General features: G+C 43.7%; 1 long non-coding RNA gene across 1 annotated transcript; it reads right to left on the bottom strand.

The window, feature by feature from the left end:
• Positions 1-2,297, bottom strand: LOC135375653 (uncharacterized). Its single transcript, XR_010417320.1, has 4 exons — positions 2,277-2,297; positions 1,214-1,286; positions 401-448; positions 1-331 (listed from the first exon to the last, which is right to left on the bottom strand). It is a non-coding gene; the product is annotated as an uncharacterized LOC135375653 (long non-coding RNA).
• Positions 2,298-15,069: the final 12,772 nt, after the last annotated feature.

Genomic DNA, 15,069 nt, shown 5'->3' with positions numbered 1-15,069 from the left:
TGCTGCTTAGTACAATTTATTGCCCTTAAAAGTTCCCGCCACCTATGACCATGTTAGTAAAAGAAAAGACCAGGGTCTCTTATTTCATATACGTGCAATTGATCGTTTCGTTGTTAACGGTTGCCGGTCAGCCACGTTGTTCATCCTTAGATGGAGCATGTCTTACACTTGCTTGCCGTTGTGCATCTTTTCCCAGGGCAAGTGACATCAATACAAAGGCATAGCGAGGCATCGGCGCATTTCATACATCCGCTCGCCACTGTGCAACTTTTGGTAGGGCAATCGGTAACACTCGGAAGACAAGCGCAGAGTTCCACCTCAAGTTGACGACCTGCAAAGGGAAACGTCCTCACAATGATGGCTATACGGTGACATCGTTAATAATTCCAAAAGTCCTTACGTTCAAGCTCGTGTCCTTCAGGTGCAGCTTCACTGGCGACAAATGCACCTTAAAAAGAAAGGGGAATTTTTAGTTTCTCGCACTCTCAAGTTCCCCCCAAACTTGGATCCCACCAGGTGAGCTGTTGCGTCACGCGCTTTCGACAGCTTGTTACGCGTCCTGCGCACCTGTTCACGTGACTACCTCATCTCTCTAAACGTGTTACCGAATGACGAGGAAAGCCTTCGTGTAGAAAACTTTCTGCTGTCTTAGGGCGAAGGACATGTTCAAGGAAAAAGAAAAGGAAAAGATGGGGGAGGGGTGTATATGGGCGTTTTTCAGTCGGCTCGCCACAAGTTTCAACCTAACTAAAGCTGAATTATCCTGGAGCAATCCGCTAGGGGTAAAAGACGGGGACAAAAACCGAAGTTCGGAACACGCCAATGTTACCAACAACATGTGTTCTTTTCAGTGGTTTACCCAGAATTCCAAGCGTGGATGGGTGTTGGAAAAAGTGGGTGGGGGTACGTCATTATCATAGTTACGTTATCATAACATATCATCACTGACATGTATCTAAACCAGAAATCGTAAAGGCACCCCCTGTAGGGGATACACAGGTCAAAAAGTTAGGGGGTGTCACTGAACATATGAGGGGTGTTAGGGGGGTGCAGGAGGTCTTGATAAATTACTGGTTCTTGTGCTTTCCTAGGACATCTCCTCCGGCTATAGTAGAATAATTGTCAGTTGAAAACTACCGCAGCTCTCAAAATGGAGCTTTTGGTTTGATCAAACTTTCACAACATCCCATATTAGATCCCATATTAGTATTACCAAAGAGGAGGACGAAGACAACAGCGAAACGTAGAGGCGTCATGGTGTCCACGAAGAGATCGTTGAAACTTTCCTGGAGGAAGAGAATAAAATAACTTGTTTGTTTGAAGTCCTCAGAAATCGTTTTGGTAGAAACCTCACTTCCTCCGATACAGCCATGTGTAGTTTCAACGAAAGTGAAAAATGATGAAAGAAATATTAAACACGTATGTGTTTGTCCTTCTATATATGTGTTCCAGCCTCAGAACATTAACCGTCTCGTGTGAAAAATGAGTTGCGAGTTTCGCATTTGAGGTTAGCCGTCTAAAACTTTGACATTGACGGGCTGAAAATACGCTTTTCGGCTGTTGTGCTTTTCTGACGATAAATGGATACTATTACAGGAGTCTTTTTTTTCCAACGCCCTCGATTTTCAGAGTCATCTTTGAGTCGAGATATTTTAAGGGAGGAACAGACCGACGTCTTATGATACCACAAACGTGGTATAGATAGAACTGTGCCAAAGGAGCCGTGGTTATGAAGTGATTATTGTTTGTTTATTGAATTAACATTACTATATACAAGGCTTACGGATGGAATTATGGGTGTCATTAGCACATGCTAGTATTGACTCCCAGAGCTCATCCTCAATAACATTATAGTTCAGAGCCGCATACAAAGACACTGAAAAGCAGTGAAACAACATGGAAAGTATTACCCACATACTCTTACACTACAATCTTACAGCAAAATAATTAAGAAGATGACATAATGGTTGAGGTGTTCATCACATAGCGACGTAAACTGCGCACAAAATGCTTGCCGTATTTTAAATGGGATGGCAACATATACCACAATCTGATACCATAGCTTTCTAGCATCCGGCTTCCATAAACACTGTTTGTTCGAAAAGGTTTGAAATAAGATGTTGTACGCTCCTCTTATTTCTAAGGCCCAAATACATTAGATATATTCAATTGCATTGCACCACATAATAGTCAACGCAAAGCACTGCAAACAGACAACCATGCTAGTCAAGTACAGGAAGTAATAAAGAGCGGTTATCTCTCAAGGAAGTGCTTACCTGTATAGAGAGGATACTGCAGATGTGTGTAGACTACAGAAACTGCCTGGCTTTTATAGGACACTCCATACAGGTGTACGTGCTTCTTTTGTCCTTCATAAATCTCTGTTCGTAAGCCCTTCCAGTACGTTTTTAATGAGATTTCTGAAAAGTCTTCGACGAGAATTGACTTTCCAGTAAGTACCTTGTACATGGCATTTCCTTTGCAAGCACGCGTTCACAGCCACATGTGCACCTGGGATAACTAAAACAAAATTCGACGTCAACCGTAATTAAGATTATGGCCATGACCGAGATAGGGATTCAGATTATACAGAGCGTAGAAACTGTTGTGTGGTGAATGGATTCGCAGAATGCGCAATTAACACGTACACTGGGATGTATTTATTAGAACAAAAAAAAAGGAAGGATGACACACAGCCACGTGAACACAACATGTTACATTAGACAGAAAAAAAAGCACGCGTGTTGCTTACTACCTATTCCAAGGAGAAGAAGAAGTAGAAAGAAACAAGGATGACAAAGTGTAACTACGAAGCGACGCCGTGCACAACTATGTGATAACCTCATAACTGCTTGTTTCCTGTTGTTGTACTTTGCATTCCCCATTCAAATTAGGGAGAAGAAAGAAAGAAGGGTGTGAAAAGGGGGTAACTTCTATAGTTGACACCGACGTCAACATGGCGTCTAATAAAGGGTGCAAAAAGTGGTGGTAAATGAAATCATCATTTATCTAAATTACAACAGAAAGGCGTAGGCCCCCGTGACTGACGAATCAGAAGCGGGAAAACGTGCTACGCGTGCAAGTTCTGTTTTGAGAGTGAGGTAGCAGCAAGAACTTTACAACCTTTTAGTCACAACATATAGTGACAACCATTAACAGGTGTAACTGATCCACCCATTTTTCCAAGAGTGTAGGGAGAAAAATTGACGGTCTCCCTTGTGGTGCAACGAGAGATAACATATCAACGTGGAAGAAAATGCTGGAATAGTTTTAAATTCGGAGTTCATGGTTTTCAGGTTCGGGTCAAATGTAGTAGCATAAGTGCAATGAGCTATCATGTAATGCTGGAGGAGAGGACAACGCGCTTTGCTGTTTGGCCTAAGAACAACTATTTTGGCGACACAATGCGTTTTGATCAGATTCTTTCCCTGAAATCAGACATATAGTGACAACTATTACCTTCTAAGAGGTGAAACTGCTCCGCCCATTTTTCTAAGAGTTTAGAGAGAAAAATTAACGTCTCCCTTGTGGTGCAACGACGAATAACATATCAACTTGGAACACAATGCTGGGATAATTTTAAATTGAGAGTTTATCGTTTGCAGGTTTGGGTCAAATGTGGGAGCATAATTGTGATGAGCGATCATGCAATGCTAGAGGAGAGGACAACGCGCTGTGATGTTTGGCCTAAGAACAACTATTTCGACGACACAATGCGTTTTGATCCCACTCCTTCCCTGAAATCAGGCAACTTTCTCAAGGGACTGCAACGCTAATACGGTGTATCTCCCTGGGCGCAGAGAAAAGCTCACCGGACAAATGCTTACGCTCGTAACTTTCAAGGCGAACATAAGGTCGCCGTTTTACTGGCTTCTTGTTTTCCAGCTGCTTTATTTATTGCACTGGCCACTAATAAAAATATTTAAGACGGATCAATCAAAGCCTCTTGCATATTTGACACGTTAGGGAGTGGGTCAGTTCATGTAGAATATGCACCCCTCGGGGTTGACTAACGTTAAGTCAGGAGAGCCTGCTATGCATTTCACATGTTGGGGAGTGTATCAGTTTATGTAGAATATGCACCCGTCGAGACCGACCAAGGTTATGTTAGGGGAGCCTTTTACGTATTTGATGCGTTGCGGACCGGTCAGTTGATGTAGAATATGCACCCCTCAGGAATGACCAAGGTCAGGTCAGGAGAGCCTGTTATGTATTTCACACTTTGGGAAGTGTATCAGCTTATGTAGAATATCCACCCGTCGAGACTGACCTAGGTTATTTTAGGGGAACCTTTTAGGTATCTGATGCGTTACGGAGTGGGTCAGTTCATGTAGAATATGCACCCTCGGGATTGACCAAGGTTAAGTCAGGAGAGCCCGTTATGTATTTCACATGTTGGGGAGCGTATCAGTTTATGTAAAATATGCACGCGTCGAGACTGACCAATGTTATGTTATGGGAGCCTTTTACGTATTTGATGCGTTGCGCACCGGTCAGTTCATGTAGAATATGCACTTCTCGGGATTGACCAAGGTTAAGTCAGGAGAGCCCGTTATGTATTTCACATGTTGGGGAGCGTATCAGTTTATGTAGAATATGCACGCGTCGAGACTGACCAATGTTATGTTATGGGAGCCTTTTACGTATTTGATGCGTTGCGCACCGGTCAGTTCATGTAGAATATGCACTTCTCGGGATTGACCAAGGTTAAGTCAGGAGAGCCCGTTATGTATTTCACATGTTGGGGAGCGTATCAGTTTATGTAGAATATGCACGCGTCGAGACTGACCAATGTTATGTTATGGGAGCCTTTTACGTATTTGATGCGTTGCGCACCGGTCAGTTCATGTAGAATATGCACTTCTCGGGATTGACCAAGGTTAAGTCAGGAGAGCCCGTTATGTATTTCACATGTTGGGGAGCGTATCAGTTTATGTAGAATATGCACGCGTCGAGACTGACCAATGTTATGTTATGGGAGCCTTTTACGTATTTGATGCGTTGCGCACCGGTCAGTTCATGTAGAATATGCACTTCTCGGGATTGACCAAGGTTAAGTCAGGAGAGCCCGTTATGTATTTCACATGTTGGGGAGCGTATCAGTTTATGTAGAATATGCACGCGTCGAGACTGACCAATGTTATGTTATGGGAGCCTTTTACGTATTTGATGCGTTGCGCACCGGTCAGTTCATGTAGAATATGCACTTCTCGGGATTGACCAAGGTTAAGTCAGGAGAGCCCGTTATGTATTTCACATGTTGGGGAGGGTATCAGTTTATGTAGAATATGCACGCGTCGAGACTGACCAATGTTATGTTATGGGAGCCTTTTACGTATTTGATGCGTTGCGCACCGGTCAGTTCATGTAGAATATGCACTTCTCGGGATTGACCAAGGTTAAGTCAGGAGAGCCCGTTATGTATTTCACATGTTGGGGAGGGTATCAGTTTATGTAGAATATGCACGCGTCGAGACTGACCAATGTTATGTTATGGGAGCCTTTTACGTATTTGATGCGTTGCGCACCGGTCAGTTCATGTAGAATATGCACTTCTCGGGATTGACCAAGGTTAAGTCAGGAGAGCCCGTTATGTATTTCACATGTTGGGGAGCGTATCAGTTTATGTAGAATATGCACGCGTCGAGACTGACCAATGTTATGTTATGGGAGCCTTTTACGTATTTGATGCGTTGCGCACCGGTCAGTTCATGTAGAATATGCACTTCTCGGGATTGACCAAGGTTAAGTCAGGAGAGCCCGTTATGTATTTCACATGTTGGGGAGGGTATCAGTTTATGTAGAATATGCACGCGTCGAGACTGACCAATGTTATGTTATGGGAGCCTTTTACGTATTTGATGCGTTGCGCACCGGTCAGTTCATATAGAATATGCACTTCTCGGGATTGACCAAGGTTAAGTCAGGAGAGCCCGTTATGTATTTCACATGTTGGGGAACGTATCAGTTTATGTAGAATATGCACGCGTCGAGACTGACCAATGTTATGTTATGGGAGCCTTTTACGTATTTGATGCGTTGCGCACCGGTCAGTTCATGTAGAATATGCACTTCTCGGGATTGACCAAGGTTAAGTCAGGAGAGCCCGTTATGTATTTCACATGTTGGGGAGCCTATCAGTTTATGTAGAATATGCACGCGTCGAGACTGACCAATGTTATGTTATGGGAGCCTTTTACGTATTTGATGCGTTGCGCACCGGTCAGTTCATGTAGAATATGCACTTCTCGGGATTGACCAAGGTTAAGTCAGGAGAGCCCGTTATGTATTTCACATGTTGGGGAACGTATCAGTTTATGTAGAATATGCACGCGTCGAGACTGACCAATGTTATGTTATGGGAGCCTTTTACGTATTTGATGCGTTGCGCACCGGTCAGTTCATGTAGAATATGCACTTCTCGGGATTGACCAAGGTTAAGTCAGGAGAGCCCGTTATGTATTTCACATGTTGGGGAACGTATCAGTTTATGTAGAATATGCACGCGTCGAGACTGACCAATGTTATGTTATGGGAGCCTTTTACGTATTTGATGCGTTGCGCACCGGTCAATTCATGTAGAATATGCACCCCTCGGGATTGACCAAGGTTAAGTCAGGAGAGCCCGTTATGTATTTCACATGTTGGGGAACGTATCAGTTTATGTAGAATATGCACGCGTCGAGACTGACCAATGTTATGTTATGGGAGCCTTTTACGTATTTGATCCGTAATTTATCCGTTTACGTATTTGATCCGTTATTTACGTAATTGAATTTAATCACATTGAACCTCACGGTTGCAAAATGCGCACGGTCTGTAGTCGCTCTATCTTGTCAGCAGCAAAAACAAAATACTTTGACAATTTTTCGCAGAGCACAGAGGCAACGCTGTGCTATAGCTCCCTTTGCATTAATTTGTCATGCAAGTCTAAATGTGGCCAACATGTGACATGCTTTTAGATGTCTAACGGTAGACGTCTACTGCGAAACATCTCTGCCATGTCTCGTAGACCACCCCTTCTTAGACGTCTAAATAACAGTATAACGTTATGGACAGCTTCTATACGTCTAAATTTATCCGTATCCCTAAAGTCTCCAGTTAGCCCATTTTTAGACTATACTAGCGCATGTGTTACATGGGTTGTACGTGGCATTCATTTCCCGGAACAGACCTTCAGTACGTGTTCGTTGTAGCAACTGTGTAATCGCTGACAACAGATGGTGCGAATGCGACAGTAGCTTTCACTGTCATTTAGAGTGTACGATTATGTTGTTCCAGCCACAGAACATCAGTTCTCTCTTTTAGAGTGTGTCAAGGCTGCGAGAGATTATATTTCCACAAACTAGTTGCTGGCCGAGAGCGTCCTTCACGAGAGGTGCGTTATTTCCTTGACAACCACGCGTTCACAACCACATGTGCACGCGAAATATAAAAACTAAAGCAAAATTCGACACCTACCGTAGTTAAGATGACAAGGTTATGGACATGAACGAGACAGGGATTCAGATTATGCAGAGCGTAGAAACCGTTGCGTGGTGCATGGATTTCGCAGAATACGCAATTAACACGTACGGGGGGGATATATTTATTACAAGAAGAAAAAGAAGAGAAGGATGAAACACAGCATGTTATATTAGAGAGAGAGAGAGACAGAAAAAAAGACGCGTGTTGCCTACTGTGATAGGTAGATACTACTAGATAACATATCAACGTGGAAGAAAATGCGGGGATAATTTTAATTCGGACTTCATGGTTTCCACGTTCGAATCAAATGTAGGAGCATAATTGGAATGAGTTATCATGTAATGCTGGAGGAGACTACAACGAGCTGTGGTGTTTGGTCTAAGAACAACTATTTTGGCGACACAGTGCGTGTTGGTCAGATTCTTTCCCTGAAATCAGACAACTTTCTCAAGGGACTGCAGCGCTCATGCGGTGTACCTCCCTGGGCTCAGACAAAAGCTCACCGGACAAACGTTTACGCTCGTAACTTTGAAGGCGAACATAAGGTCACCGTTTCACTTGCTTCTTGTTTTCCAGCTGCTTTATTTATTACATTGGCCACTAATAAAAATATTTATGACAGGTCAATCAAAGCCTCTTACATATTTCGGTAATTGCATTTTAAATTGATCGAGGTCCGCCGATGACGTTTTTTGATGTCAGTGGAAAAAATATATGTTGTAAATGACCTTAAGTGATGACGAAAGCAGTTTCCCGGAGCTTCCTACGATCAACCAGTCCACAGATGGAGAGGGGGTAGGGTGGCGCCGTCTTCGCGTCGTATTTTTCTCGCGACTTTCCAGCCTTACTGATGCCACTTCATTCACATAGCAGCCCTCGTAGCTAGGACACGTAAAGTCTGGGCACTCTAGTATACCTGTACGGAGTGAAAACGGTGTCACTTTAAAGGGACGCTGAAGAAGAAATGCCGGAGTCAGCAGATATGACAAAAATTGCACGTTTTGTAGCGCTCATTGCTCCTCGACGGCAAGTCACATATTCATAAATGAAGCATCGTTTTAATGTGCAATCTCTCGTCTATCGTTCAATATATAGAAAACTATTCTAACGCGTTTCGTTGCGGAAAGAAATGTCAATAAAGTTAGATGAGAGCATAAAATTGCCGATGTTTGCTATGGCATACATCAGCCCCTGCAATACTTATTCCGATAATTTTGCGGTTACTGAAAGGCCAACGTATCCCCTTAATCCAGCTGCAAAAATATGTTGCACTATTTTAGTAGGGTGAACGCAGAGAATTTTTTTCTGTGCCCAGGTCTCGCCGTTGCGGCCTTCACTCGCACTCCACCTACGAGTGGCACGCCATCGCGCGTTTCCCATTTCACAGGGCCTTCGATCTCCCGCCGATGACACTTAGTCGTGGACATGTCCACGTCGGCATTCTTATTTACGTGCAACCCTTTCTTATATGCCGTTGCAGTGACTGTGAGTTGAGTACTGACTGACGTTATGTAGCCGAGTATAGCAACAACTTTTGAAACAGTTTTGCCAATGCTGCACATGGTGTCAATTTTTTAATGAAATTTAAATTTGGGAAGCGCTGCGAGTGGATGACTGCTGAAGGTGCCGTCTTTATTACAGCCGCAAGAAGAGGTAACACACTGCATGGGTATCGCGCCTTTGTCCGATGGAAATTATCGTGACATCTATTTGTGACATACATTAATAAAAAAGAATGAACGACGCGTTCTCACGACAAGGGCTCGCCTTGTCTAGCGTGGTGCAACCTTCCTCTTTATTGATCAAATCCTGTCTAAGTGACCAAATAATGAAGGGGCTCAGGGGATGCATATGCTACCTATGCAATGTAACCGGACAGTTTTTTGTTACTTCTTTTTGCAGCTGTAATAAACCTCAGTAAACAGCTGTAAAATAAACAGCTGTAATAAAGGCGGCACATCCAGCAATGGGCCACTTGGTAGCACTTCCTAGTACATAATTGTTTTTAAGCACACACCCTGTGCAGTATTAACAAAACTGCTGCAAAAGTTGTTGTTATACTCGGCTACATATCGCGAGTCAGTATTCCACTTCCAGTTGCTGCGGCATAATAACCAGACCACATCTGTTGGTCTCGCAACGGCATATAAAAGGGTTGCACGTAAATAAGAATGCCGACGTGGGCATGTCCACAACTAAGTGTCATCGGCGGGAGATCGAAGGCCCTGTGAAATGGGAAACGCGCGATGGCGTGCCACTCGTAGGTGTTGTCGGAGTGAAGGCCGCAACGGCGAGACCAGGGCACAGAGAAAAATTCGATGCGTTCAGCCTATTAAAATAATGCAACATATTTTTGCAGCTGGATTTAGGGGACACGTTGGCCTTTGAGTAACCGCAAAATTATCGGAATAAGTATTGCAGGCGCTGAGGTATGCCAAACCAAACATCAGCAATTTTCTGCTCTCACCTAACTTTACTGACATTTGTTTCAGCAACAAAACGCGTTAGAATGGTTTTCTATATACTGAACGATAGAGGAAAGATTGCACATTAAAAGCGTACTTCATTTATGAATATGTGACTTGCCGTCGAGGAGCAATGAGCGCTAGAAAATATGCAATTTTTGTCATATCTGCTGATTTTGGCATTTTTTCTTCAGCGTCCCTTTAAAGTGACACCGTTTTCACTCCGTAGAGGTATACTAGAGTGCCCAGAACTTACGTGTGCTAGCTATGAGTGCTGTGATGCGAATGAAGTGGCATCAGTAAGGCTGGAAAGTCGCGAGAAAAAATTACTTCGCGAAGACGGCGCCACCCTACCCCCTCTCCATCTGTGCACTGATTGATCGTAGGATGCCCCGGGTAACTGCTTTCGTCTTCACTGAAGGTCATTTACAATATATATTTTTTTCACTGAAATCAAAAAATGTCATCGGCGGACCTTGGTCAATTTAAAATGGAATTACCCAAATATGTAAGAGGCTTTGATTGACATGTCTTCAATATTTTTATTAGTGGCCAACGCAATAAATAAAACAGGTGGAAAACAAGATGCAAGTAGAACGGTGACGTTAGGTTCGCCTTCAAAGTGACGAGCGTAAACGTTTGTCCGGAGAGCTTTTGTCTGCGCCCACGGAGATACACCGTACGAGCGGAGCAGTCTCTTGAGAAAGTTGCTTGATTTCAGGGAAGGAGCGGAACCACAACGCATTGTGTCGCCAAAATAGTTATTCTTAAGTCAAACACCACAGCACGTTGTCCTCTCCTCTAGCGTTACATGATAACTCATTGCAGTTAAGCTACCACATTTGATCCGAACCTGAAAACCATAAACTCCGAATTTAAAATTATCCCAGCATTTTCTTCCAAGTTGATATGTTATCCCTCGTTGAACCAAGAAGGCTGCCGTTAATTTTTCTCACAACACTCTTAGAAAAATGGGTAGAGCAGCTACACCTGTTGGAAGGTAATAGTTGTCACTATATGTTGTGACTGAAAGGTTGCGAAGTTTGGGCTGCTACCTCACTCTCAAAACAACTTCAACTCATAGCACGTTTTCCCGCTTCTGATTCGGTCAGCCACTGGGGCGTACGCCGTTCTGTAGTAATTTGGATAAATAATGATTTCATTTACCACCACTTTTTACACCCTTTATTAGACGCCATGATGACGTCGATGTCAACTATAGAAGTTACCCCCTTTTCACACCCTTCTTTCTTTCTTCCCCCTGATTTGAATGGGGAATGCATCGGAAAGTACAACAACAGGAAACGAGAAACCGCAGTTATGAGGTTATCGCATAGTTTTGCACGGCGCCGCTTCGTATTTTACACTTTGCCATCCTTGTTTCTTTCTACTTCTTCTTGGAATACGTAGTAAGGAAGACGCGTCTTTTTTTTTTCTGTCTAATATAACATGTTTTGATTCATGCTTCTTTTTTTTTCTTTGTTCTAATAAATACATCCCCCGTACATGTTTATTGCGTATTTTGTGAATCCATGCACCACGCAACAGTTTCTACGCGCTATATAATCTGAATCCCTGTCTCGTTCATGGCCATAACCTTGTAATTTTCATTACGATTGATGTCAAATGTTGTTTTAGCTTTTATATTCCACGTGCACATGTGGTTATCAACGCGTGGTTGCAAAGGAAATAACACACCTCTCGTTAGAGACGCTTTCGGCCTCCAACAGTTTGTGGAAATTTAATCTCTCGCAACCTTGACACTCTAAATGACAGTGAAAGCTACAGCTCTTGCCTACAGCTACAGGTACTGTCTCATTCGCAGCGTGCCTTGTCGGCGATTACACAGTTGCTACAATGAACACGTGCTGAAGGTCTTTTCCGGGAAATGAATGCCATGTACAACCCATGTAACACATGCGCTAGTATAGTCTAAAAATGGGCTAACTGGAGACTTTAGGGATACCGATAAATTTAGACGTCTTGAAGCTGTCCATAACGTTATCCGTTATTTAGACGTCTAAGAAGGGGTGGTCTACGAGACATGGCAGAGATGTTTCGCAGTAGACGTCTACCGTTAGACGTCTAAAAGCATGTCAAATGTTGACCACATTTAGACTTGCACGACAAATTAATGCAAAGGGAGCTATAACACAGCGTTGCCTCTGTGCTCTGCGAAAAATGGTCAAAGTATTTTGTTTTTGCTGCTGTCATGATAGAGCGACAACAGACCGTGTGCATTTTGCAACCGTGAGGTTCAGTATGATTGAATTCAATTTTTACTTGCACTGACTCCCCGAACAACCTAGTCCGAATAATTTTAAAGATCGTTACAACAGGCAAAAGAAAGTACGACTGCGCAAGAGTGCTACAATGAGAGGAAATATAAGTGCGAAGAAGCCCTCATTCGGCCCTCGGTGCGCCAGTTTGCAAACGGCGTCGGCAGAGGGCGCCGTAAGCGGTGCACGGCAACGGTCCGTCATTGTCATATTCTACATAAACTGTACACTTCCCAACGTATGAAATACATAACAGGCTCTCCTGACCTGACCTTGGTCAATCCCGAGAAGTGCATATTCTACATGAACTGACCGGTGCGCAACGCATCAAATACGTAAAAGGCTCCCATAACATAACATTGGTCAGTCTCGACGCGTGCATATTCTACATAAACTTATACGCTCCCCAACATGTGAAATACGTAACGGGCCCTCCTGACTTAACCTTGGTCAACCCGAGGGTGCATATTCTACATGAACTGACCCACTCCGTAACGCATCAGATACGTAAAAAGCTCCGCTAAAATAACCTAGGTCAGTCTCGACGGGTGGATATTCTACATAAGCTGATACACTTCCGAACGTGTGAAATACATAACAGGCTCTCCTGACCTGACCTTGGTCAATCTCGAGGGGTGCATATTCTACATGAACTGACCGGTCCGCAACGCATCAAATGCGTAAAAGGCTTCCATAACATAACCTTGGTCAGTCTCGACGCATGCATATTCTACATAAACTGATACGTTCCCCAAAATGTGAAATACATAACGGGCTCTCCTGACTTAACCTTGGTCAATCCCGAGGGTGCATGTTCTACATGAACTGACCGGTCCGCAACGCTTCAAATACGTAAAAGGCTCCCATAACATAACCTTGGTCAGTCTCGACGCGTGCATATTCTACATAAACTGATACACTCCCCAACATGTGAAATACTAGCAGGCTCTCCTGACTTAACCTTGGTCAATCCCGAGGGCTGCATATTCTACATGAACTGACCGGTCCGCAACGCATCAAATACGTAAAAGGCTCCCATAACATAACCTTTGTCAGTCTCGACGCGTGCATATTCTACATAAACTGATACACTCCCCAACATGTGAAATACTAGCAGGCTCTCCTGACTTAACCTTGGTCAATCCCGAGAAGTGCATATTCTACATGAACTGACCGGTGCGCAACGCATCAAATACGTAAAAGGCTCCCATAACATAACATTGGTCAGTCTCGACGCGTGCATATTCTACATAAACTGATACGCCCCCAACATGTGAAATACTAGCAGGCTCTCCTGACTTAACCTTGTTCAATCCCGAGGGTGCATGTTCTACATGAACTGACCGGTCCGCAACGCTTCAAATACGTAAAAGGCTCCCATAACATAACCTTGGTCAGTCTCGACGCGTGCATATTCTACATAAACTGATACACTCCCCAACATGTGAAATACTAGCAGGCTCTTCTGACTTAACCTTGGTCAATCCTGAGGGTGCATATTCTACATGAACTGACCGGTGCGCAACGCATCAAATACGTAAAAGGCTCCCATAACATAACATTGGTCAGTCTCGACGCGTGCATATTCTACATAAACTGATACGCTCCCCAACATGTGAAATACATAACGGGCTCTCCTGACTTAACCTTGGTCAATCCCGAGAAGTGCATATATTCTACATGAACTGACCGGTACGCTACGCATCAAATACGTAAAAGGCTCCCATAACATAACATTGGTCAGTCTCGACGCGTGCATATTCTACATAAACTGATACGCTCCCCAACATGTGAAATACATAACGGGCTCTCCTGACTTAACCTTGGTCAATCCCGAGAAGTGCATATTCTACATGAACTGACCGGTGCGCAACGCATCAAATACGTAAAAGGCTCCCATAACATAACATTGGTCAGTCTCGACGCGTGCATATTCTACATAAACTGATACGCTCCCCAACATGTGAAATACATAACGGGCTCTCCTGCTTAACCTTGGTCAATCCCGAGAAGTGCATATTCTACATGAACTGACCGGTGCGCAACGCATCAAATACGTAAAAGGCTCCCATAACATAACATTGGTCAGTCTCGACGCGTGCATATTCTCCATAAACTGATACGCTCCCCAACATGTGAAATACATAACGGGCTCTCCTGACTTAACCTTGGTCAATCCCGAGAAGTGCATATTCTACATGAACTGACCGGTGCGCAACGCATCAAATACGTAAAAGGCTCCCATAACATAACATTGGTCAGTCTCGACGCGTGCATATTCTACATAAACTGATACGCTCCCCAACATGTGAAATACTAGCAGGCTCTCCTGACTTAACCTTGGTCAATCCCGAGAAGTGCATATTCTACATGAACTGACCGGTGCGCAACGCATCAAATACGTAAAAGGCTCCCATAACATAACATTGGTCAGTCTCGACGCGTGCATATTCTACATAAACTGATACGCTCCCCAACATGTGAAATACATAACGGGCTCTCCTGACTTAACCTTGGTCAATCCCGAGAAGTGCATATTCTACATGAACTGACCGGTGCGCAACGCATCAAATACGTAAAAGGCTCCCATAACATAACATTGGTCAGTCTCGACGCGTGCATATTCTACATAAACTGATACGCTCCCCAACATGTGAAATACATAACGGGCTCTCCTGACTTAACCTTGGTCAATCCCGAGAAGTGCATATTCTACATGAACTGACCGGTGCGCTACGCATCAAATACGTAAAAGGCTCCCATAACATAACATTGGTCAGTCTCGACGCGTGCATATTCTACATAAACTGATACACTCCCCAACATGTGAAATACATAACGGACTCTCCTGACTTAAC

The sequence above is a fragment of the Ornithodoros turicata genome, unplaced genomic scaffold, assembly GCF_037126465.1.
Source record: "Ornithodoros turicata isolate Travis unplaced genomic scaffold, ASM3712646v1 ctg00000911.1, whole genome shotgun sequence".
Lineage (NCBI taxonomy): Eukaryota > Metazoa > Arthropoda > Arachnida > Ixodida > Argasidae > Ornithodoros > Ornithodoros turicata.
This window is presented reverse-complemented; position numbering and strand designations above follow the sequence as displayed.